Raw genomic sequence first — 26,106 nt, forward strand, 5'->3', positions numbered from 1 at the left:
AATATTTTTTTATTTTTTGTAATTTAGTGTTTGTTTTTTTTGTAATTTAGTGGGGGTTTTTTTGTAATTTAGTTTAGTTGATTTAATTGTAGATAATTGTAGATAGTTTATTTCATTAATTTATTGATAGTGTAGTGTTAGGTTTAATTGTAACTTAGGTTAGGATTTATTTTACAGGTAATTTTGTAATTATTTTAACTAGGTAGCCATTAAATAGTTCTTAACTATTTAATAGCTATTGTACCTGGTTAAAATAAATACAAAGTTGCCTGTAAAATAAATATTAATCCTAAAATAGCTACAATATAATTATTATTTATATTGTAGCTATATTAGGGTTTATTTTACAGGTAAGTATTTAGATTTAAATAGGAATAATGTGAGGTTCTTGAGTGGTGCGTTAGATTAGTCTGTGAGAGGTTGCCCTTGATGTGGCTGTATGGCTCTGGTTCTATCTATTGACGTGTGCCTATTTGTGGAGGCTGTAAATGTTTGTGGTAAATTATGTTTGTGGAGAATGCTTGTGGGCCCATTACTCACGCCAGGTGCTCCATTATTGCTGCTGCGTCACAGGGCCTATCGTGCCTATAGACACTTAAGACAAATGTCCTTAAAAAGATACGATGATTAAGGTTCAGCGTATAATATAAAAGTTATAGGTTAAAAGTTGTGGCCACAACTATTTGTAAAAGATCCAAAAAAGCTCCAAAGAACTTAAAGTTTGACATGAGTATTTGTGCGCTAAAATGACTGGTATAATATATATATAATTTTCTTTATCCCTGGCCCATGAGGCATACAATTGCATTAATGGCCTGGTTGTATAACTCCTCACAACCTTATCCTAATGAATAATCCATTCTTACAGACATCACTAACGGTTTTATCCCAACTAAGGCTCTTCCACAACCCCAACAGTTATAACTCACATCCTTAACTATGAGGATTGACACCACTTTTCCCCCTACCAAGGTGTATACTTCTTGCAATACACCAAATGTTGGTATATGTTGCTGTTCTAGAGTTAATTCAGTTCATTACTGCATTGTATCTAATGTTATGTTTTACATGTCTTGCTTTTTCTCCTTAGGTTCATACTTCTCTGCAATTCTCACATACATCTACCAGTCCACTTCATCAGGTGAGCTTCCACTGCCTCCCCATGGTTAAAATGCCTCACACACCTAAACACATTAATTTAATTTCCCACAATGTTAAAGGACTCAACACCCCCCCCCAAAAGAGAACTATGGCCATTCGAGACTACAACAGAAACAGAGGTGACATAATCCTATTGCAGGAAACCCATTTTAAGAAGAGAAATTAACCTAAACTGTCATTCAAGAAGTTTGGTTCAGTTTATCTGGCCTCGCATTCCTCCAAACACAATGGCGTAGGGATACTTATCAACAGAAACATCCCCTTTAAAGAAACAAGTGCCAACAGAGACAAAGAAGGGAGATACATAATACTGATAGGGTACCTATACCACAGCCCAATAACAATTGTAAACATATATGCCCCCAATACTGACTCTCATACCTTTTATCAACAGCTAAGCAATAAGATCCTAGTAGTAGCTAGGGGCAGTCTAATGCTCAGAGGAGACTTTAACTTATCCCTAAACCCTACCATTGATTGTTTCTCAGGAACTTCCTCAGTGCCGACAAAATCTCAAAATTTGACAAAATATGCCCTCTCTAAATTGGCAGTACATGATACTTGGAGATTACACCACCCTTCTACAAGGGATTTAATTTTTTTCTCACACCCACACCAGACATACACTTGAATTGATTATTTACTAGTTGATGTTACTAGTTTAGCACTAGTCCAGTATACAGAAATCTTCCCTCTTACATGGTCTGACCATGCAATGATCACCTGATAAAAGACCCCTTGGTGCATGCTCAAATTTTAAAAGCAATAACGGAAAACTTTGAATATAATAACACACCAGACATAGATACTCAACATTAGGTGGGTAGTAAAGGAATAAACAGGACAGTTAGGTAGGCAGTAAAGGAAAAAACAGGACAGTTAGGTGGGTAGTAAAGGAATAAACAGGACAGTTAGGTAGGTAGTAAAATGAATAAACAGTACTCTGGAATACCCATAAATGTGTAATTAGGGGTGAACTTATTGCTCTACAGGTGGCTAAGAGGAAACAAAACTGACTATACTTACAATCCCTACTAAAGGACCTCACCAAACTCTAAAACATACATAAACTACATCCCAAAGACCATTCCCTACTTGACAATATAGATCACAAACGTAGTCAGTTGTGCTCTTTTCTGGGAATAGAAGCAAAGAATAAAGCCATTTTCCTTAAAAAAAAGTGTACTACAAAGGAGCAAATAAGCAAGGAAGAATGTTAGCCAGACAGTTAAAGAAGAAAACTCTTAAACACTACATTACGAGCATACAAGATAATGATAGGAAAACTTGGTCATCCTACACAGATATAGCTAAAGCCTTCATAAGCTACTACGAGAAATTTTATAATTTAAAGGAGATGAAACCTGACCCACATCCAGATGAAATTCACAATTATCTTACCTCTCTATACCTCCCCTCTCTTTCTAGAGAACAGAGAGACAAACTAGATGCCTCTTTCACTCAAGAAGAACTCTTTGAAGCCATCTCCACCCTTCCCCAAGGAAAATCCCCAGGTCCATGATTCTGTCACCTTATCTTCTAGCTTATTTTCAAAGCATAGATAATAACAAATCCTTTCCCCCTTCAGCCCTTCAAGCACAGATAACGGTAATCCCCAAACCAAACAAACCGCCCAATCAAGTCTCCAACTATCAACCCATATCATTATTAAACTCAGATGTCAAGATTTACACCAAAATAATAACAAACAGACTTAACTCACTTCTCCCTAATATTTTACACCGTGATCAAATCCCCCGATGCAAAGCAAAAGATAACACGGTACAAAATCTCCACCTAATTTGGTATGTTAAAAAAAAAAAATATCCCAACAATATTACTATCTACCGAAGCAGAAAAGGCCTTTGACCGGGTTAACTGGTCTTTTTTAAGAGCTACACTTGAGGCCTTCGGTCTAGGAGAAACCACACTGATCCGCATTTTTGCATTATACGCGTCCCCAAGCACTCAGATTTCCCTCAACGGTATATTATCCCTTTTCTTCTCTATTACTAATGACACCCGACAGGGATGTCCCCTTACCCCATTTTATTTGCTTGCCTGATTGAGACATTTGCAACAAAGATCAGGAATAATCAAGAGATTTCGAGAGTTAAGATAAAAAACAATCAATATAAACTATCTATGATCTCAGATGACATTCTTTTCTCCTTCACAAACCCAGAGAACTCAATCTCCCCTTAATGTCAGAAGTAACCACCTTCCATAAACTAACAAATTTTCTAGTCAACTAATCCAAATCCGAAATTTTAGGCCTATCGCAACCACCACAGTTGGAATCCCGACTTAAATCCCTATGTCCTTTTAAATGGTGCAAAGACTCACTGAAATACCTAGGAATCTACTTAACTGACAGCGTTGACACTATGTACAAAGCCAACTTCATCCCAATCAGGACAGCAATCGTGCGTGACCTCTCCTCTTGGAGCTCCAAACGGCTCTACTGGCTGGGACACCATAAAAATTAACTTATTTCCACGACTCCTTTATATCACGCAAACATTGCCCATCCCTCTACCTCCGCGATATATACCACAGATGCAACAAATATTCAGCTCTTTTATCTGGAATAAGAGACCACTTAGAATCAATGCAAAAACAATGTCACTTCGCAAAAACAATGTCACTTCCCAAAAACCAAGGAGGTCTGGGGATCCCTGACCTAGAGACATTTCACACGTCCATTCACCTCCAAAGAATGTTGGCTTGGAGGATACATGGGGACATTAAACTTTGGGTACCTTTAGAGATTTACACTAACTAAGGCCTAAACATATCAGATATGTGTTGGGACCCAGTTTTTTCAAAAATAGTCTGCCTTATCCCTAACCCTATAACCAAGGAAACCATACAATTATAGGAAAAAGCTAACAGGAATAATCCTTGTCTCTCTTCAAGATCTGGGCCTCTAACATCTTTAGAAGATAACTCAGAATTTTCACTGTGCACACTAGGAATACAACTTAATCAAGACCCCAAGATACTAAACATCACCTTACACCATATTTCTCTCAATCCCAACTCATAGAAATTGGGCACAATTGGGCAACTAATTGGTTCTCATATAGCAAGCTACATAATTATATTACTACACACAAGCAAATGTGCAATATGACACGTTCGCTTACCAACTGTCAGGGTTTTTTCCATGTTGTGTTTGCCATGTGCTGCTGGCAGCCATTTTACTCACCTCTCTTCCTGACTATGGTGCATTGTTGGGGATGCTGCTCAATTCCTGCACTTCCTTTTATGGCCAGACTGGTGTGCATCATCCATGTGAGACAGGAGGCAGTCTCAGAATTGTGATGTCATCACTTATTATTTAAAGGGGCTCTGTTCAGTATGCATTGCCTTCGCGTTGTCTCAGACCTGTTTGTGAGAGTTCCTTGCTGGTTCCTGATCCCTGGCTTCTTCCTGACTCTGCTTTTTTCCTTGTTCCTGATTCCGGCTAGTCTGACTATTCGCTTTGGCTCCTGACTCAGCTCGTCTGACTACCAGCTCTGGTTTTGATTCCTGGCTTGTTATTTGACTTGTGAACTTTTTATTATTTTTTGTTATTAATAAAGGAGTAATTATTTTTTGCACTTCTCGTCTCAGTCTGATTCCTGGCACCCTGACACCAACATAGAAGAACTTTATACATCCAACACTCCTGTTAAACATTTACTTTCACTCATATACAAAACATTAAAACAACCTCTCCCCGGCAACCTACCATACTCGATGGAGATTTGGGAAAAGGAATTAGGGGTCATTATACTACCCCAAACAGCCACCAATATATTTAATAATATTAAAGTATCCTCGTCCGTGTTAGAAATTAAGTATAAGATTCTACACTGCTGGTACCTAACCCCAAGAAGACTAAACAGATTCCCTAAAACCAGCAACCATTGCTGGAGATGTGGGCACATTGGAAGTAGGACGGGACATACTGTATGTGGTGGTGGTGCTCTCAGATAAACCAATACTGGCATAACATTATGCAAGAAATAGAAATGATTCTCCAAATCCCCATTCCTTCTGACCCTTTAATCTGGCTACTAAGTAAATCCATAAAACTTCCTTTAAAACTACTACTCATAATCCTGAAAAATAGCGCACGTGCTCTGATAGCTAGAAACTAGAAGTCACAGGAAGTACCAGGTTTAGCAATGTGGAGACAAAAGGTCACTGAACTTATAGAATTAGAAGAATATGGTTCTTTCAAAATCGGCAAAAGGGATGATTACGCAGAAATACAAGCAATGTGGGATCAGTATATCAAAACACATACCCTAAAATGATCAGCAACATGGGCCCGCCAAGACCTACTTTTGACACCTGGGGAGGCAGTGAAAAGTGGTGCAATGGGGTGGAATAACACATCACAAGATATTGACCTATATAAACTTTAATAACTATATGCTCCGCCTTGTTATTAATATACTCTTTCATATAATAACTTTGTATCTGAGAATAAGAAGATACATTCAGCTAGATTACGAGTCTTGCATTAGGAGCAGTGCTAACGAGCAGTTTTCCCTCACCGCTCACATACATGCAGCGCTAGTATTACGAGCTTTTACAAACCCGTCGGTAAAAGACAAGAAGTGAACATTGAGCAAAATTTTGCTCATTACCACACTCCAATACCAGTGCTGCTTAAGTCAGCGGTGAGCTGGTCGTATGTGCTCGTGCACGATCTCCCCATAGGAATCAACGGGGAGAGCTGGCTGAAAAAAAGTCTCACACCTGCAAAAAAGCAGCGTAAAACTCCTTAATGCAACCCCATTGATTCCTATGGGGAAATAAAATTTATGTTTACACCTAACACCGTAACATGAACCCTGAGTCTAAACACCCCTAATCTTACACTTATTAACCCCTAATCTGCCCCTCTGGACACCGCTGCCACCTATATTATACTTATGAACCCCTAATCTGCTGCCCCCAACATTGCCGACACCTACATTATATTTATTAACCCCTAATCTGCCGCCCCCAATGTCGCTGCAACCTACCTACACTTATTAACCCCTAATCTGCCGCCCCCAACGTTGTTGCCACTATAATAAACATATTAACCCCTAAACCATCGCACTCCCGCCTTGCAAACATTAGTTAAATATTATTAACCCCTAATCTGCCGGCCGTAACATCGCCGCAACCTACCTACATTTATTAACCACTAATCTGCCGCCCCCAACGTCGCTGCCACTATATTAAAGTTATTAACCCCTAAACCTAAGTCTAACCCTAAACCTATCACCCCCTAACTTAAATATAATTTAAATAAATCTAAATAAATATTAATATCATTAACTAAATTATTCCTATTTAAAACGAAATACTTACCTGTAAAATAAACCCTAAGATAGCAACAATATAACTAATAGTTACATTGTAGCTAGTTTAGGATTTATTTTTATTTTACAGGCAAGTTTGTATTTATTTTAACTAGGCAGAATAGTTATTAAATAGTTATTAAGGTATATAGAATCATACTAGCTCCTCCTAATATGCGAATAGATAAACACCTATTTATTTACACTATTCATGTGCTCCTCCAGAAAACTGTGTGTATATATATATGTATGTAGATCCCTTAAAGTGTCATTAGACACTGAGTTCTGAATCTTAAGGCAGTGGAAGGACCAAATGGGACTGTAGCAATCTAAGGGTTAAGGCTGTAGTGAGTGAGATAGGAGTAGAGGGCTGGTTAGTGAAGTAGTGCAACATTGTTGCTAGTTTAGGGAGGAGCCCCTGCCTGACCTTAAAATGTGCTGACGTCAGTCTCCTTGCCCTCTTCTCCTGGATCCTGAAGCAGAGAAGTTTGTGTTCCTGTTCTTCATTTGATTAGGCCTTATCTGGTTAGGATGCATCGCTCCAGGCGATCCAGATTGCCTCCTGTTCGTTTCAGGGAGCTTCAATTCCAGAGGCCTGCAGGAAAAAAGCAGATAAGTAACATTAGTAATTTAGAAAATGTAGAGGATGTTGTTCCCCCAACTCAACATGAACACACAGCACAGTTTAGTTCACAGCAAAGGGCACATTATACATTGACAGTGATACCAGAGTCCTTTGGTGAGCACAGCCATATCTGAGCGTTCATTCCCCAATATGGCTGACAATTTAATTGGTGATTCAGGAGCAGGGGAGTTGGGACAGCCTGGCATTCCCCCTTCGGATGTCCCCTCAAATATGCCAGTTTCTAATGTGGCCCCGTCTAATATGGATAAGGAGCCGGTTATGGCGGGTCCTTCAAATTTGGGGAACATTGGTGGTGCAGGGCAAACTGCGATGCAGGGAATGCCTGTCGCCATTTCACAAGATGTACAGGGCACGTATCAGCCCTGTGACGTCATTGGTGGTTCAGGGCCTATTACCCAAGTTACCTTGCAGCCCCCTCCATTGCCCCCGATCTTACCTGCATCATCGGTCGAATCCCTCTTTGCGTCGGTCCCTCCAGCAGCGGCGTCGGCGGTTTCGTCCTTCCTAGCGTCGGTGGCAGCAGCGATGGCCTCTTCATCTTCCACTCCAGCGTTGGCGTCTTCGTCCTCCATTCCGGTTGGTCCACACGCGATACCGGAAGTCGTCGGCGTGGGTCACGCCCCTTCCGGTTACGTCACCGGTAGGCATTTCGTTAGCTGTCCTCGGCACGAACGGTCCATCGCTCCTCGGATTGCAGGTGAGCATCACGAGAGAGCTTTGTGCCGGGTAGGACCTGGGCAATTAGGACCTGGGCAATCAGGGGCAGATCTGCAACAGGCATCTGGGCAATCAGGGGCAGAGTTGCTTCAAGGGCTAATACTGTTCAAGGGGTATTTGCTACACGGGCTCAGTTTGGTAATAGAGTTTGGGCCAGAGGGCGCGGCACATCTAGGCAGCTTACAGGGAACAAAGTGAACAAAGGGAAAGCTCCACAGCGTAAAGCACAGGGCAAAAGACCCGGGCCTAATAATACCAATATGCCGCACTATAATGAAGCCGCGCAACACGCTTCAGATTTAAATGTTGCTGATGTGCAGCAGTCTAGAAATACGCAGCAGCATGTAAGTTTAGTGGATGAGCAAGGTTTAATGGGCACCAACGTGCAGCACAGCAGGGATGCACAGTACACTGCCGCACATAATATACAACATACTATGGCTGGGCAGCGCATTGCAGCGCATAACATTGCCGCTATGCAGCGCATCAGGGATGGACAACACACTGCAGCTCATAACATTGGCGCTATGCAGCACATAATAGATGGTCAGGGGCCTGCACATGTAGCGATGAATACACAACATAGCAGGGCTCATTCAGCAACTCTGATTCAGGCACAAGCAGATAACATTTTGCAGAATGTTTCACAAGCTCATTCTTCTAGGGTGAATGTTGCTCATGGTTCTGGAATGATTGTGACAGATAACACTGGGGGTGTGAATGTGCCAGCTAACACTGGCAGGGTGAGTGACATACCCATAATTCATGATCATCGTATGCATGGGCAGCAAGTGTCACAGAATGTACCATTAGCACCTCCTGCCACACCACAAGTCCCACTGAATGTACCATTAGCAGCTCCTGCCATGCCACAAGTTCGCAATGCTCGCGATTTATTTTCTCTGTTACAGGGGGTAATGCAACCACAGAATCAGGCGTCCGGCATGAGTTCTCTGCAGGAAGCATTTACCATGCCATCCACCTCGCAGCAAGCATCCACCTCGCAGCAAGCATCAGCTTCTGCGGCAAGCGCTACAGTGCCCAGCTCTACTCAAGTTCAGCATGCCGCAACTTCAGCTCCAGTTCAAGCTGCTTCGGAGCAAACATCACCTCAGGTTCCACCATCCTCCTCTGCTACCGGTAAGTCATGTGCAAATGTATACAATCAGCATAGTACACCTGCATTCACACATGATAGATCCGATTCGGCTGATTCATCCCTATCCGAATCAGACTCAGGTAGTGACACATCTTTAGGCTTGAGAGGAAAGGGTCAGAAGAGGATGTTTCACATGGTTAAAAAGATGTGGCGCGAGATGCAGTCAGGAGGGTTTAAACAGAATACCATGGTTACTGAAGTAGCCCCGCCAGCAGTTGCAGCGCAGTTAGCTCAGCAGGGTAGTCAGTTGCAGAGTCCCCCGTTTTCTAGTATCCCCGAGAGAAAGGTTGCAATGCATGGAGACACTATTCCCTCTTATATGCCTTCGCTGCATGCCCATTTAAAGCCCAAGATTATTAAGAAAATACAACAGGGGAAATACATTAATATTTTTGAATTATCCCCTGAAGCTTATAGGCAGAAGGAGAAAAGTTCTGATGGAACAGGCCCTAAGAGGTTTAAACGCCCCGAAACTTTTGAGGAGTGGCTCATTTGTTTTAGGGTGTTTTCTTCATGTTATCTAGAGAGATACCCGAGTCAAAATCTCACCATTTTGAAATACACGGACTCAATCCACTGGATTCAAAGGAAATTCAGTGAGGGGGCGTGGCGGGATTATGACTCCGAGTTCAGGCGCAAAATGGCGGGTAACCCAGTACTTACATTTGATTGTACGGATTCACATCTTTGGCAGCGCCTGGGCCCGCAGTGTTCTCCCTCCACGTCCACCTCAGCAGTACCTCAGTCTCAGTCCTTTCGGAACCAGAAGGGTAAGCGTAGGGGTGGATTATGGGCTTTCCAAGATAATAAATGCGAAAAAGGAAGCGCTTGCGGATTTAAACATAATTGCAAGTTTTGCGGGGGGTTGCACTCAGGTTGCGATTGCAGGAGGAAAGATAACTCGGTTAGTAGACCCCAAAATAGAACCCTTGCTGGCCAAAAAAGCTCACTCCCCAGTGAGGGCCCATGCGCTTGACTTATGGCTGCATTGTTACCCCGATCACGAAGCTGCAAATTTACTAAGAGAGGGTTTCAGCAGCGGCTTTGTCATTACCGTTAATGCAGTCGTTAAGGGGTCAGTCAAACATAGAAACTTACGCTCAGTATACGATTACCCACAAGTAGTGCAAGAAAAATTGGATAAGGAAATTCGCCTTGGTCGAATGATAGGCCCCTTTCAGTCCCCTCCATTTCTTAATATGGTCATCTCACCATTAGGAGTAGTACCAAAAAAAGAGCCCGGGAAATTCAGATTGATACAGCACCTTTCCTACCCCAAGGGAAGCTCAGTGAATGATGCCATTGACCCTGAGCTTACCTCAGTGCGATATCAGTCTTTTGATAGCGCTCTTGAGCTAGTCCAGGGGTGTGGGGGTGGTGCTTTATTGGCGAAATTAGATATTGAATCCGCGTTCCGTTTGTTGCCCCTACATCCTTCTGCCTTCCTGCTGATGGGTTGTAAGTTCCAGGGTAGTTTCTATGTTGATCGGTGCCTGCCTATGGGCTGTGCCATTTCTTGTGCCTTATTTGAAAAATTCAGCACGTTTTTGCACTGGGCCGTGGCTCATAGAGTGGGTAGGGATTGCATTGCGCACTATCTTGACGACTTCTTGATTGTAGGTCGGAAGGATTCTGAGGATTGCTTAGAGGCAATGAACATTATGCGAGAGCTTATGGCCTTTTTGGGTGTTCCTCTTGCCGAGGAGAAAACCCAAGGTCCAGTTACTTGCTTAACCTTCCTTGGCATTGAGATTGACACGGTGCAAATGATTTGCAGGTTGCCCATTGATAAGGTGCATAGCATGCTAGAAGCGGTTAGAGCGGCCGTGTCCTCAAAATGCATTACTCTGAAAGAGTTGCAGTCAATCCTTGGCCTCTTAAATTTTGCTTGCCGTGTTATTCCCATGGGGAGGACCAAACCAGCGGGAAAAATATATATTTCAGGGGGAATGTCTGCCGACCTGAAAGTGTGGGAGTCTTTTCTGCAGCGCTTTAATGGCATTCGTTTCTGGCGCTCGGAACCTATCTCGAGTCAGCTGCTTCACCTGTTCACTGATTCCGCAGGATCCGGTGGTTATGGGGCATACTTTCAGGGGGAGTGGAGCGCGGGCCCTTGGCCTGCAGATTGGAAGAGTAGGGGTTTAACCCGTAATCTCACACTCCTGGAATTGTTCCCCATAGTCCTGGCGGTCGAGCATTGGGGACAACAGTTTTCTAATAGGAATGTTGTTTTCTGGACAGATAACCTTAGTGTAGTGCATGCCATAAATAGATTGTCTGCCACTTCTGCTGCTGTGGTCTGCCTGTTACGACACTTGGTGTTACGCTGTCTGGAACTTAACATTCAGTTTCAAGCTAAGCATGTCCCTGGAGTGAATAATGTAATTGCTGACGCCCTATCTAGATTTGAATGGGCGACATTTAGGCGTCTTGCTCCTTGCGCTGCCAGATTTGGCTTACCATGTCCACAATTTCTTTGGCAGCTTTTGAATCCTGGGTATCCTTGCTCCCTTTAGTCCGTGCATCATTGGCTCCATCCACCTGGTACTCTTATGTCAGGTCTTGGAGGGAATGGGAGTCCTTCTGCCGGGATCAGGAAGTGGAGTCTGTATCAGCTACGCAAATTGTCTTATGCAACTGGCTGGTGAGTTTATGGTCGGCTGGGGCACGCCCAGGTGCCGTTCAGGCTCGCATAGCCGCACTCGCTTTTTTCTATCGGGCCCTTGCATTACCCGATCCCACAAATTCATTTTTTGTGCGGCGAGTTCTCAAGGGTTGGGGCCGCTTGCAGCCGCAGAAGAAAGATTCCCGCGAGCCCATTACCCGAGAGCGCCTGGAGAAGCTGATTGCAGCCCTGGAGGTTGTGTGCTCTTCTCGGTACGAACTAGATTTATTCAGGTCAGCATTTGTATTGGCATATGCGGCTGCACTGCGCATAGGCGAACTGCTTTCCCCGTCTAAAAGTTGCACTAATAAGGGTGTCCAAATACAACATATTAAAGCATCACCGGATTCTATTTTGCTCTTCCTTCCCCGTTCGAAAACTGATCAGCAAGGCAGGGGAATTTGGGTGACCATTTCCCCTATGTCAGGTGATTGCTGCCCTGTTAAATTAGTGAACCTATATCTGACTACTCGTCCCCCAGTTCCGGGACCATTGCTTATGCATGAAAATGGTTCTGCATTGTCCATTTATCAATTCCGCAGAATACTGTCCCGCGCTGCTACCATAGCGGGTCTCGATGCAACCAAAATAGCCCCGCACTCATTTAGGATAGGTGCAGCAACGAACGCAGCGACATCAGGGCAATCTGTGGAATCGATTAAGCGCTTGGGTAGGTGGCGTTCCAATAAGTATAGGTCTTATGTACGGCCCCTTGTTTAACTCTGATGCAGTCAGACACAGTTACTAACCCCTTTTTGTTTTTTTAGGAGCAACCCAAGGCGCAACAAGAATTTGGATTGTAGGGCATTCCTACATACACTGGGCATCTCTCAGGTGTTTATCCCGCCCCGGTGGACAAAGTTTTGGGTTCCCCCCTGCCAGAGCGTCAGTTAGATGGTTAGGGGAGAGAGGAATGTGTTGGCCTAGGCTCCCTTCCCTTTTGTCCGAAGCCCTTAATCGCTGGGGAAAACCCCATATCATCATTTTGCACTTAGGGGGAAATGATTTAGGTGCCCTTCCTGTCCTGCAGCTGATTAAGATCATGCAGGCTGAAATTACATGGATAAAAACCCGTATACCCAATGTCATCTTGGGTTGGTCTAATATTATACCGAGGCTGGAATGGAGGCACATGTCCTCACATAGTGCAGCGTATAGGGTCAGGAAGAAAATTAATTTGACCGTAGGTAGAACCGTCACAGAACAGGGAGGTTTCGTGGTCAGACACGATGCCTTAACGGCTGACAAGACTGAGCATTACAGGAAGGATAGGGTACATTTAGAGGATGCTGCCTTGGATATATTTATAAGTGATATTCGAAGGTCTCTTATCCCCTTCCTTTAAGTCAGGTGCTAAGTTTGATTGTGGCGGCAAGGATACCGTCTCCGAGGTTATCTTGTGGCGGGAGGTCGTGGCCTTGTTGCGTGGGGAGAGGGTGAACGGGGGGAGCGGTGGCCAATCTAAAAGTGGGAGGGGCGGATAGCCTCAGGTGCACACGAGGTGCCCCTCCTTCCCCCTTGCGGGTGGGTCCATCCGCTTGCTTCCCTCAGTAGCATCTCCCAGGGCAGAGGGGACCCTCCCCTCTGCTGCTGTCTTCGTTGGGGCCACTGACCTCCTGTAGCGCTGGGTTAGCCAGCTTGTTTGCCGCCAAGTTTGCCTTGTTGGCTCCTAAGTTCTCTCTAGTTTTATAATAAACATAATTTTAACCTGTGACGGTTTAAAATTTATCCACTAAAGCCAAGTTGTTGTGTCGTTATTTATAGTTATAAGTTATTGTAGAGTATAAGTTATTGTAAGGTATTTAGTTAAGTTATATTTCCCTCTCTGCTGGTAACGAGCGATAGGCCTTTAATCCCTTAAGGCAGTGGAAGGACCAAATGGGACTGTAGCAATCTAAGGGTTAAGGCTGTAGTGAGTGAGATAGGAGTAGAGGGCTGGTTAGTGAAGTAGTGCAACATTGTTGCTAGTTTAGGGAGGAGCCCCTGCCTGACCTTAAAATGTGCTGACGTCAGTCTCCTTGCCCTCTTCTCCTGGATCCTGAAGCAGAGAAGTTTTCCCTCCCTCCCTTCCCTTGTTTTCGCCTGAAGTTATAGTACCGCTATGGCATAGTTATGATTAGTCAATCTAAGCTCAGTAAGCCCATAGCTGTAGTATATGATTCTCCATCTTACTGCTTTCCTCGGTCCGAGCGGCCTGGGGTGGTAGTTATCCTTAATAGGAGGAGAAGACTTGCACCCTGACTGCGGGAGGTCGTGGCCTTGTTGCGTGGGGAGAGGGTGAACGGGGGGAGCGGTGGCCAATCTAAAAGTGGGAGGGGCGGATAGCCTGAGGTGCACACGAGGTGCCCCTCCTTCCCCCTTGCGGGTGGGTCCATCCGCTTGCTTCCCTCAGTAGCATCTCCCAGGGCAGAGGGGACCCTCCCCTCTGCTGCTGTCTCCGTTGGGGCCACTGACCTCCTGTAGCGCTGGGTTAGCCAGCTTGTTTGCCGCCAAGTTTGCCTTGTTGGCTCCTAAGTTCTCTCTAGTTTTATAATAAACATAATTTTAACCTGTGACGGTTTAAAATTTATCCACTAAAGCCAAGTTGTTGTGTCGTTATTTATAGTTATAAGTTATTGTAGAGTATAAGTTATTGTAAGGTATTTAGTTAAGTTATATTTCCCTCTCTGCTGGTAACGAGCGATAGTCCTTTAATCCCTTATGGCTCTTAAGAGGTTACTTCCTGTCTATGCTCTTTAGGAGCAGCTATTTATCTAACGTAATGTAAAAATGTGAGTAACTGTTTTGGAAATATTGTTTGAGAATATAATTGGGAGACCATGTATATAGAATCATACTAGTTACTACTAATTTACGAATAGATAACCACTGATCTCAGCTCCCTTAGAACCTCTATTAGGGGTCCTTTGTAAACTATCAACCCTAGAACCGCCCCCCTCTTTCCCTCTTCCCCCCTCTCTTCTCCAATCGCTCCCCCCCTCACTCCCCTCTCCCCCTCCTCACTCCCCTCCCCCCCTTTCTTCCCTCTTCCCCCCTTCCCTCTCCCCCCTCTTTCTTTTTCCCCCTCTCCCCCCCCTCTCCCTCCCCCCCCCTCTCTCTCTTTCTCTCTCTCTCTCTCTCTCTCTCTCTTTCTCCCTCTCCTTCTCTCCCCCCTCTCTCCCTCTTCCCCTCCCTCCCCCACCTAACCCCCCTCTCCCTCTTTTTTCCTTCCTCTCCTGAGTATGTGGTAAGGGATAAACATCTTATCCTCCACATTCCCATTTGGCAGAGTTGGATGGTCTCTGCCCTGCCCGGGGAGCCTAGTCCGAGAGTGTCCCAGTATAATTGTAATAATGGCTCTTCGGGAATTCACTATGATTTTTACTCTGTGTTCAATATTTATAGGTTCTTTATCACTCTTATTTTAGTATAAGGGATAGCTCACTTATGTATTTACTGTGGGAGATAGAACTGCTGGTGTGATGCAAAAGGTCTATAGATTGTATATTTTTTATTAGATTATAAGCCTTTCTGAACCTACAACTTCTAGATTCACACTCTCATTGACCTCCTGACAGTTGTTTTAATATGAACCAGTCCCTGTAGTTTATTTCCCTGAAGTAGTGTAATGTACTTGCATTTTTTTTTCTTTTCATCTCCTTCAATTTTATTGTTAGTTTTCTGGACCTAACCATGGTCCCAGCGGCTATAGGAAGGAGGATATAAAGTGTAGGCCTTGATTGGGCCTATACAAATTAAAAACCCTCTGAGTAGTACATTTACCTAAATGGGGTCCAAACGTGGCCTCGGCTACCATTGGGGGAAAAGAGGGTGCTTTGAGGTTTGCTCTGCCATTCTATGAATATCCCAATTTGCGAGTCTTCTATGTATGTTATAATAAGGGATCTATTCCTAAATATGTTATTAAGCACCTGTTTCTGTCCACGAAACTTGTCTTGTCATATATTTTGTACCATATATTTGTCTGAGCAAACGGATTCTTGTTTTGTTAATGTTATTCCCTCAATAAAAAACATATTTAATAAAAAAAAAAAAAAAAAAACAGATTCACAATAAACAGAATTTTCCAAAAATAAATAAATAAACCAAACATATATACTTATAATAGTTAAAAAATATATAACAATATAAATAATAATTGTTTAAAATGACACCAATTAATGACTGATGTTTTTCTCAAATACCAGTACATCTAAGGTAGTCAAATCTATATATTATCCAGAAAAGCAATAGTATGGACACAAAAATATAAAGTGATAATTAAGCATGATTGGTAACAATAGCTAGAGGAGAGGGTGTGAGCTGATTGAACACTCTGATAGGTTGTGAGTTACTTAAAAGAATGTGCTTTTAGACATTAGACAGATGCCTGAGGAAACAGTGGGTTACAGCTGAGAAACGCGTAGCGACTGTCTAGGGGAATTGTACAACCTCTCAGTTTTTAAAGAATAATTGTTTTTATACAATTTTAAATAAATGTGTAATTTTATATATATATATATATATATATATATATATATATATATATATATATATATATATAGCACATGTCTTTGTTTGGAGTCAAGGGATATCAAGTGAGACCTTCCCACTACCTTGATCAGTGAGCTGGGACATTGAGAGATCCTAGTCTGCCGCATTCAGCACCCTGGTGCTTCCACAATTGTGAGTATATCTATGCTTATACATATTACGGCTGATATCCACACAGAGACAATGTGAGGCGCCCTCCGATTTGTGTTTTTCTCACACAGAAGGATCGATATCTTTTTTAATGTGCCTCTACTGTCCTCTTTATTTGGGGGAAATTGGGGCAACCTTTTTTCATTAACTAGAGGTCTGATACCTTTTAAATTAATTGTATTGCAAAGTGAAACCCCAAGCTTGTGGTCACATTAACCAGCCATGGCTGGTTATTTAACTTGCGCCCCTTTATGGGCGCAAGTTAAGATAGCACTCCACTCATAATCTGGCACCTTATTATTTAATCATATGTTTTATTGTGTATGTACTGTAAATATTTTGCATTCCAAACTTCTTTACATAGGAGAAAATGTTCTATGTATTTTTAAATAGATATTTCTATAGATATCTGTACATACCTATATATATATATATATATATATATATATATATATATATGTTACAACACATACAACAGATATATATAGAGAGATATCTATTTAAAAACCAAAAAGAAGAACATTGGAATAAAAAATATTCATTGTTCATGTCATGTATAGCGTACTTAGTTAAACGCGGTCAGGTTAGCACATGAGCTATAGGTTTGCACTCTCAATTGAAGTCTATGGGGATAAAAAGTGAGCATGGTTGCAATATCTGAAGTCCAACAATTAGGGGTAGATTTATTAACCAGCGCTGCTGCATTCTATGCCCATCCTTTTAAGGATCGCCATAAAAAGAAAGTGGCTGCAGCTTATCTTCTAAAACAGGATTTACCAGTTCTCACATTCGCCTAGATTACGAGTTTTGCGCTATATAGGGTGCGAAATGAACGCAACACCCTTCATAGTGCTGCCATTACAAGTTTCTGAAAAGCCTCCTTTTGCGTGTGATATGGTGTCGATTAGCTCCATACCGCAACAAAAGCCAAGGGCTGAGAATATGTGCTTTTGCATTCCTATTGGCTGATTTGATTCTTGAAATTCAAATCAGCCAATGGGATGAGAGCTACTTAAATCCTAATGGCTGTTCAAGAATCAAATCAGCCAATAGGAATACAAGGGACGCCATTTTGAAAAGCCTCCCGTGCATTGAAGATCCAGTGTATGGCGGCGACCGTATGAAGAGGACGCTCCACGCTGGATGTCTTCAAGGAAGGATCCTCTCCACTACGCCGGGATGAAGATAGAAGATGCCGCCTGGATGAAGATCGAAGATGCCGCCTGGATGAAGACTTCTCAGCACCTGGATGAAGACTTCTCGATGCCTGGATGAGGATGGATGTCCGGACTTCAGAAACTGTGAGTGGATCTTCAGGGGTTAGTGTTAGTTTTTTTTCTTTTAGTTTTTTTTTGCAGGATTTTTTTTAGATTAGGGTTTGGGCAATGCCCATGCAAATGCCCTTTTCAGGGCAATGGGTAGCTTAGTTTTTGATAGAGTTAGGATTTTTATTTTGGGGGGTTGGTTGGGTGGTGGGTTTAATGTTGGGGGGTCTTTGTATTTTTTTACAGGTAAAAGAGCTGATTTCTTTAGGGCAATTACCTACAAAATGCCCTTTTATAGGCTATTGGTAGTTTATTCTAGGCTAGGGTTTTTTTATTTTGGGGGGGTTTAATTTTATAGGGCTATTAGATTAGGTATAATTGTTTTTATTTTTGATAATTTTGTTTGTTTGTTTTTGTAATTTAGCGTTTGTTATTTTTCGTAATTTAGTATATTTTATTTTTTGTAATTTTTTTTGTAGTGTTAGTTTTTTTTTTATGTGTAATTTAGTTTTTTTAATTGGTAGTTATTTTAATTTTAGTATAATAGTTAAGTATAAAAGTTTTTTAATTTCACAGATAAGTTTTTATTTATTTTAAGATAGGGATATTGTAATTTTAATTTAAAGCTAGGGGGTGATAGGTTTAGGGGTTACTAGTTTAATTTATTAGTGGTGATGTGGAGGGGCTGGCGGTTTAGGGGTTTAGGGGCTAATAGGTTTAGTTAGTGGTGGCGGTGTCGGGGAGCAGGGGAATAGGGGTTAATAACTTTATTATAGTGGCAGGGATGTGGGCGGACGGCAGATTAGGGGTTAATAACTTATAGTGTTTGCAATGGGCCTCGGTTTAGGGGTTAATAGGTAGTTTATGGGTGTTAGTGTACTTTGTAACACTTGAGTTATGAGTTTTGTAAAACATTTTTGTTACACAAAATCCATAACTACTGCTCTCAGATGGCGGAATGGATCATGTCGGTATAGGCTGTAATGCAAGCATTTTAGCCTCACCGCACAACCTGTAATACCGGCGCTATGGAAATCCCATGCAGAAACGTCATTTTTTTGAGTGCAGGACTGACGTTGCATTACAGGCTAAAATGCTTGCGTTATAGATATACCGACACGACTCGTAATAGCTGCATTACTGTTTTTTACGCTGAAATGGCCATTTTTTCAGCGTTAAAACCATAACGCAAAACTTGTAATCTAGGTGATTGTAAATAGTGAAACTGCTAAGTGATGAAGATTAAAATATCTCCAAAAGTTCCAATCCTCACTGTAAGAATGAGGTTTACATTTGTCGAAAATCTATTACTCTAAGTAAATAGTGACACAAGGGTCTAGAAACTGTAAATCAAGTTTTTTAAAACACAATTTTTTGGACTTCTGTCTAATGTAAAAACCTGTGCGAGTGATCTAGGCTGCCAATCCCATCTTAGAAGATGAAATAACAACAATGTGAGAATGAAATAAAAACAAACATTTTAAGAGCGTGATTGCAAAATGCCATTTCTAGATATTGCTGCTGAAATTTCAGTTTTCTTGCATTTCTTGCAGATCTTGTTAGCTGTATAAGATGTCATGTATATGGTTATTAAATACATATACATAGCTTCTTGTGAACTGCTTGTGCAATGCCGTCCCTGTAGATTTGCGGCCAATCAACCGCAAATCTGCAGGGGGTGTCAATCAGCCCGATCGTATAGGATCGGGCAGATTGATGTCCGCAGCCTCAGAGCAGGCAGACAAGTTATGGAGCAGCGGTCTTTAGAGCTTGATAATTCTGCCCCTAAAACCCATGGTCGGGAAGATTGTGATCTCGGAGGCGGTTGCTGTCACAGCAGCAGAATGATGAATTTCCTGTAATCTGTGAACATTTCCCAATACGGAAACGGTGTTATCACTTGAATTGTGATCGCTCCATAGTTGATAAACAAAGATGAGGAGCTGAAGAAATAATCTGATGAATGTGATCAGAAAGATTGGAATTGATGTTTATGTGTGTAACCCTGTAAAATGGTTAAAGGGACAGTATACACCATTTGTCATATAGCTACATGTAATAGACACTACTATAAAGAAGAATTTGAACAGATACTTATATAAAAATCCAGTATAAAACCTTTAGCACTGTTGATAAGGTTAGCTTTGGACACCCAGGGGCTGGGTAAACAAAAGAAGCAGACCCCCCCCCTTCCCTGCATATGAAAAGACAGATAAGATGGGCGTGACTCTGGGCAGCTCCTTGAATGGACGCAATATCAGTTGCTCTGTGTGAGACATTAATATTTTGCCTTCTATTGATGTTTATGAGGATCTCCCATCTACCTCCCCCTGATGATTAGGCTCTGCTTATAAAGAGGAATCAAATGATACCACAACATTGGGACTACCACACTTAATATCTGATCCGGAGAGTTGAGGCCTAAGGCAGTCACTACGGTGAGAGGCTCTCAACACCCCCCCAGGTACCTTGTAAGCCGGGTATGCAGTGCGTAGACACTGAAAACTTTGATCAATCTCTGTCACAACTAATATACTCCCAACATGGAAACCACAATTCAAAATACCCTGAAGGAAGTGGAAGCCCTTCTAAGTTCACATTTTGAGAAAATTGCTACAGCTTGGGACACTGAAGTTAAGAGCCTACGCTCTATTGCACGGTCTTTCTCTATTTCAGCAAGTGGCGCTAAGGAGCCTCGGCCCTCTGGAAAAGAGCAGTGCAAGTTGCAACAAGTTCCGGTGACTCCAGCATTGCCACTTTCTGGTACAACCGCTAGCTCAGTACGAGCAAGTGAAGTTCTAGACGAACTCGAGCTTCATGGATGCAGCATGGCTAAACAAGCTCTCTATTCTGGACTCAGCAACTACGGGAAGTTGGGAAACCAGACACAGACAGTTACCCCTCATGGTCCTATAACAGTGGCCATTACAGGAACGGAACATTACTTCTCACCTGGCATGTGCAGCGGCAGCGACAAATTTAACCCGATACAGCAGCATAATGCCCAGGTAGTTGTACTTATTGCACAGGGGGAAAAGGAGTGCGGTCCACCAGCCTGCTACAACTACGTTAACTGCAACGTGATAAATGACTCTGAGACATCAGCCTTAGCCGTTGGGGATCTCAGATTGGACAGTACGTCTCTACCCTATACAAGCACACTGGCAAAATCCTTCCAGGCTGAGAGGCTAGCTAAACTAGAGCAAGCACAGCCGAACCCTATAGGCCAATACCCTTCTCAAGTCCCGTACTCAGAGATCGCCTGGCTACTGTTAGCTGATTGCCCGGCTCCATACTACGCTGAAAACTTCCCCTCTTGTCATGCTGAATCCCAATTCCATCGAGCCATAAACTTACCACACTTTGCCCTCTATGTGTTCTGGACTGGAATTGGTTAATGAACCTCCCGAGTGGACCGCTAACAACTATGCATGTGGAACTCTCTTGTTTCTTTTTTCTTTCCCTTTAGCCATTGAAAACTGACTTTATGATACAACAAACAGAGCGTGAGCAGTAATGAGATTGCTGGAGTCTCCACTGGTTAGCTACATACATGGTCATATTAGCAATCCTGATATTGTGCGATCTGTTCTCCCCAATATTAAATGTGCTATCAAGTCTTGACCCCTAGGAGAACTGTTTGCCTGGAAGTCCCACAAAACCCACAACACATGCTTCCTACTCATATTGTGCACAACATGGGACTGACATTTTGATGCAGGCGTATCCCTACATACTGGTGACTTTATCTTTCGTTGGCTGTTCTTTTTGTTTTTGTTTTTTTCCTTTTTCTCACCCATTACATGTCGTACTGTTATTGCCCCATTGCACCATGAGCTGCTATGCGGATAGTCCCATTAGTATCACAGGTTTTGCTTGTAACACAGACTTTCAGGTTACTACATATCCACTCCTTTATATGCAGCCCACATACTTAGTTTTATGTATTGTAATAAATGGTGGGGCAGTATGTGCATAGAGTTTGTAATGCTATCTATCTATCTACTTTGCATTTGTATTATCTTTCCACACACCCTTTCAGTTATGATTGTTTTGAGTTTAATTTTCATTTAAATTTGAAAACTGAGGTTTGGCTGCTGAGACCCAAAAGTGGTCCCTTAGATTAGACACCCCCAATTTCATTAACTACTGCGATTGGGGTCCAAAAGTGACCTCTAGAGCCAGTTTGGAGGTGTTCAGTATGTAAGGCAGTTCACACATGCAGTACTATTAGCTCTTGGTCCTCATTGAGAAGTACAGATGGTTAATTTTAATCATTATACTAAATGAGCTTTGTATGTTATTGTCCATGTGTTCTATGGCGGTCATGTTATGTGTATGCCTTTCTCTGTGTGTATGTCAAACCTCAAATAAAAATCTTTAAAAAAAAAAAAAAAAAAGACAGAAAAGATAAATAGGAGCCAGCAGGAGTCTGTAAACGCTTTTATACGTCTGACACTGTGGTGCTTGGTTAAGAGTCTGAAAATCAGCAGAATGTTCTTAAAAAAATAAGCAAAACTATACCATTTATAAAAAATACTACCAGATGGGCAATATAAATGGATCATCTACAAAACATTTATGCAAAGACAAATCTAGTGTATAATGTCCCTTTAAACATATCTTAGTTGGTCACAATCTAAGTTGGTGGGTTTTCAACCTCAGGGGCGTGATCCGATATACGGTGTAGTTTTCGGTACAAGCGAGGGAACCCGCGATGCCCGTAGTTTCACCTCGCACATCGGGGTATCGAATATACCGCGCCAGCAGTTCATAAAGTGCCGTAAGTCGGACAAACTAGCGATGTCCAGAAATAAGCATAAGTACAAATTTCTGGAGTCGCCAGTGACTTACGGCACTTTAGAAACTGCCTGCGCCTACAAAAACGTACTAAAGTATAAAATCTCCCGTAACTGTCTAACACGCCTCCCAAAAATACCCCTATATCCGCAATCCCCCCTCTCACTCCTAACAATAAATATATTAACCCCTTAGCCGCCGCTCCCGGACCCCGCCGCCACCAATATTATATGTATTACCCCCTAATCTGATCCCCCTACACCGCCGCCACCTATATTAAATATATTAACCCCTAATCTGACCCCCCTACACCGTGGCCACCTATATTAAATATATTAACCCCTAATCTGACCCCCCTACACCGCGGCCACCTATATTAAATATATTAACCCCTAATCTGATCCCCCTACACCACCGCCACCAAAATTAAATATATTACCCCCTAAACCTAAGTCTAACCCTAACACCCCCTAACTTAATTATTATTTAAATAAATCTAATTAATATTAATATTATTAACTAAATTATTCCTATTTAAAACTAAATACTTACCTATAAAATAAACCCTAAGATAGCTACAATATAATTAATAGTTACATTGTAGCTATTTTAGGGTTTATATTTATTTTACAGGTAACTTTGTACTTATTTTAACTAGGTACAATAGCTATTAAATAGTTAATAACTATTTAATAGCTACCTAGTTAAAATAATTACAAAATTACCTGTAAAATAAATCCTAACCTAAGTTACAAATACACCTAACACTACACTATCAATAAATTAATTAAATAAACTACAATGATCTAAACTAAAATACAATTAAATAAACTAAACTATATTACAAAAAAAAAACTAAATTACAAAAAATAAAAAAATATTACAAGAATTTTAAGCTAATTACACCTAATCTAAGCCCCCTAATAAAATAAACCCCCCCCCAAAAATAATACAATTTCCCTACCCTAAACTAAATTACAAAAGTAATCAGCTGTATAACTAGCCCTTAAAAGGGCCTTTTGCGGGGCATTGCCCCACAATAATCAGCTCTTTTACCTGTAAAAAAAAAGAACAATGACCCCATTACAACCCACAACCCACACACCCCTACTCTAAAACCCACCCGATCCCCCCTTAAAAAAACCTAAGTCTAACCCCCAAGTGGTCCTTACCTGTCTTGAAGACCGGCGGAGAAGGTCCTGTTCCAGGCGGTGAAGTCTTCCTCCAAGCGGCGACCTCTTCTTCTTCCAGGAACCAGCCAGCGCGGAGCGGAGGAGTTGAAGACCGATGACCGCGGAGCTGAAGATCGTCGACTCTGGAACTGAAGACCGGCAACGCTGGAACTGAAGATCGGCAACGCTGGAACTGAAGACCGTGGAGCCATGAAGCGTGGAGGATCCTCTTCATACGATCTCTGCCGTACACTGAATAGGAATTCAAGGTACGCGATTAAAAATGGTGCCTTCAAATTCAAATCAGCCAGTCGGATGAGAGCTACTGTAATTCTATTGGCTGATTTGAATAGCCAATAGAATAAGAGCTACTGTAATTCTATTGGCTGATTTGAATAGCCAATTAATTATATTGTAGCTATCTTCTATCTTAATCTGTGGTCCCTAACATCGCCGCAACCTACATTACTGTTTTTAAACCCAATAGAATAAGAGCTACTGTAATTCTATTGGCTGATTTGAATAGCCAATAGAATGTCAGTAGCTCTTATTCTATTGGCTATTCAAATCAGTCAATATAATTACAGTAGCTCCCATCCGATTGGCTGATTTGAATTTGAAGGCTCAAATCAGCCAATAGGAATTCAAGGGACGCCATTTTTAATCGCGTACCTTGAATTCCTATTCAGTGTATGGCAGAGATCGTATGAAGAGGATCCTCCAGGCTCCATGGCTCTGCGGTCTTCAGTTCCAGCATCGCCGGTCTTCAGTTCCAGAGTCGACGGTCTTCAGCTTCGCGGTCTTCGGTCTTCAACTCCTCCACTCCGCGCCAGCTGGTTCCTGGAAGAAGAAGAGGTCGCCGCTTGGAAGAAGACTTCACCGCCTGGAACAGGACCTTCTCTGCCGGTTTTCAGGACAGGTTGAGAATGACATAGGGAAACTCTGTAGAAATGTAGAAAGGAGTTACCCTAAATATGCACATTCAAATCTTAACTTTAATAGAGAGGATTGGAATAATATTAGGAGCCTTAAAGAGAATACAGGCTATATTTTTAAGGAGGCTGATAAGGGTGGTGCTTTAGTGGTCCTTGAGAGAGATTACTATATACAGGAAATTTTGGGCCAGTTGGCGGATGGTGAAGTGTATCAATTGTTGTCAATGAATCCAATCTTTAAAGTAAAAAAAGAGTTGGAAGCATGTGTCTTAAGGGCTCAGAAGATTGGAGTGATTGACAACAAGACAACAAAATTTATTCTGGATACAGAGGACATTATACCTGTCCTATATACGCTCCCAAAGGACCATAAAAATTTGGGAAAACCCCCTGGCCGCCCCATAGTGGCAGGGGTAGGCTCCACACTATCTAAAGCCTCTATATATTTAGACAGAGTCCTTAGACCCTATACACATTCCACCTCTTATATCAGGGACACAGGAGATTTCATCAATAAACTACAGAATATAGTCCTTGAGAACAATAAAGGTATACTTTATAGTCTTGATGTTACTAGCCTTTACACCTCAATCACTCATGAGGCGGGTGTAGGGGCAGTGAATAGGTGTTTGGATCAGGATATAACTATCAATAAAGACCAGCGAAACTTCGTTCTTGATCTTTTGAATATTGTATTGAGATGTAATTTCTTTATTTTTCAAGATAACTTTTATCTGCAATTACAGGGTACGGCCATGGGTTCCAATGTTGCCCCAACCTATGCAAATATTTATATGAACACATTTGAAGAGTATTTTGTTTATAACCATCAATTGTTTCATCTATATGGCGCCACCTGGTGGCGATATATAGATGATATTTTTGGCATTTGGTTGGGGGACATTGGAACCCTGGAACAGTTTGTTAATGATCTCAACAGTGCTACACAGCATATAAAGTTCAAACTCACCATAAGAGATGAAAATTTGGTAAAAGAAAGATTATTGGAAATGGGTGATACCCAAGTAACTTAATTGAACAGGGGATTAAAGATGTACTGCAGATCCCTAGGACAGAATTACTTAAGGACAAAATGAGAAATAAGAAGGATAAAAGAATGATCTTTGTTAATGAATATTCTCCTTGGAGTAACCAAATACAAAAAGTACTAAAAAAACATTGGCACATTTTACAAATATCTAATCCAAATGTTGAAGAATTCTCTAGTCCCCTTTGGCTGCCTTTAAAAGGGGCAAGAACCTTAAAGATACATTGGTTAAAGCTGATGTGGGCCCAAGGGGTAGAATTACCCAGGGACACATTGGGCATAAAAACTTGGGATGTTTTCCATGCCTTAATTGTCAAAACTGCAATAGTATCATTAAAGGCCCCATTTTTACCCATCCCTCGTCGGGTAAGAAATATAAACTTAAGGATTACTATACTTGTAACTCTAAGTTTGTGGTGTATCTAATTAAGTGCCCATGTGGTTTAGGGTATGTGGGCGAGACCCCCAAGATGGTACGGGAGCGTATTAACCAACACAAAAGTAATA

The 26,106-nt window shown here is 41.9% G+C and overlaps 1 protein-coding gene across 1 annotated transcript in view; it reads left to right on the forward strand.

Annotated features, from left to right (window-relative positions):
• The window catches only part of TSPAN8 (tetraspanin 8), a 203,838-nt gene that overhangs the window by 7,670 nt on the left and 170,062 nt on the right, over window positions 1-26,106 (forward strand). The window contains exon 2 of the mRNA XM_053719791.1: window positions 1,091-1,141. The gene's annotated coding sequence lies outside the window, so the exon portion shown is untranslated. The remainder of the gene's footprint in view (window positions 1-1,090; window positions 1,142-26,106) is intronic.

The sequence above is a fragment of the Bombina bombina genome, chromosome 6 (genome assembly GCF_027579735.1).
Source record: "Bombina bombina isolate aBomBom1 chromosome 6, aBomBom1.pri, whole genome shotgun sequence".
NCBI classification, from domain to species: domain Eukaryota; kingdom Metazoa; phylum Chordata; class Amphibia; order Anura; family Bombinatoridae; genus Bombina; species Bombina bombina.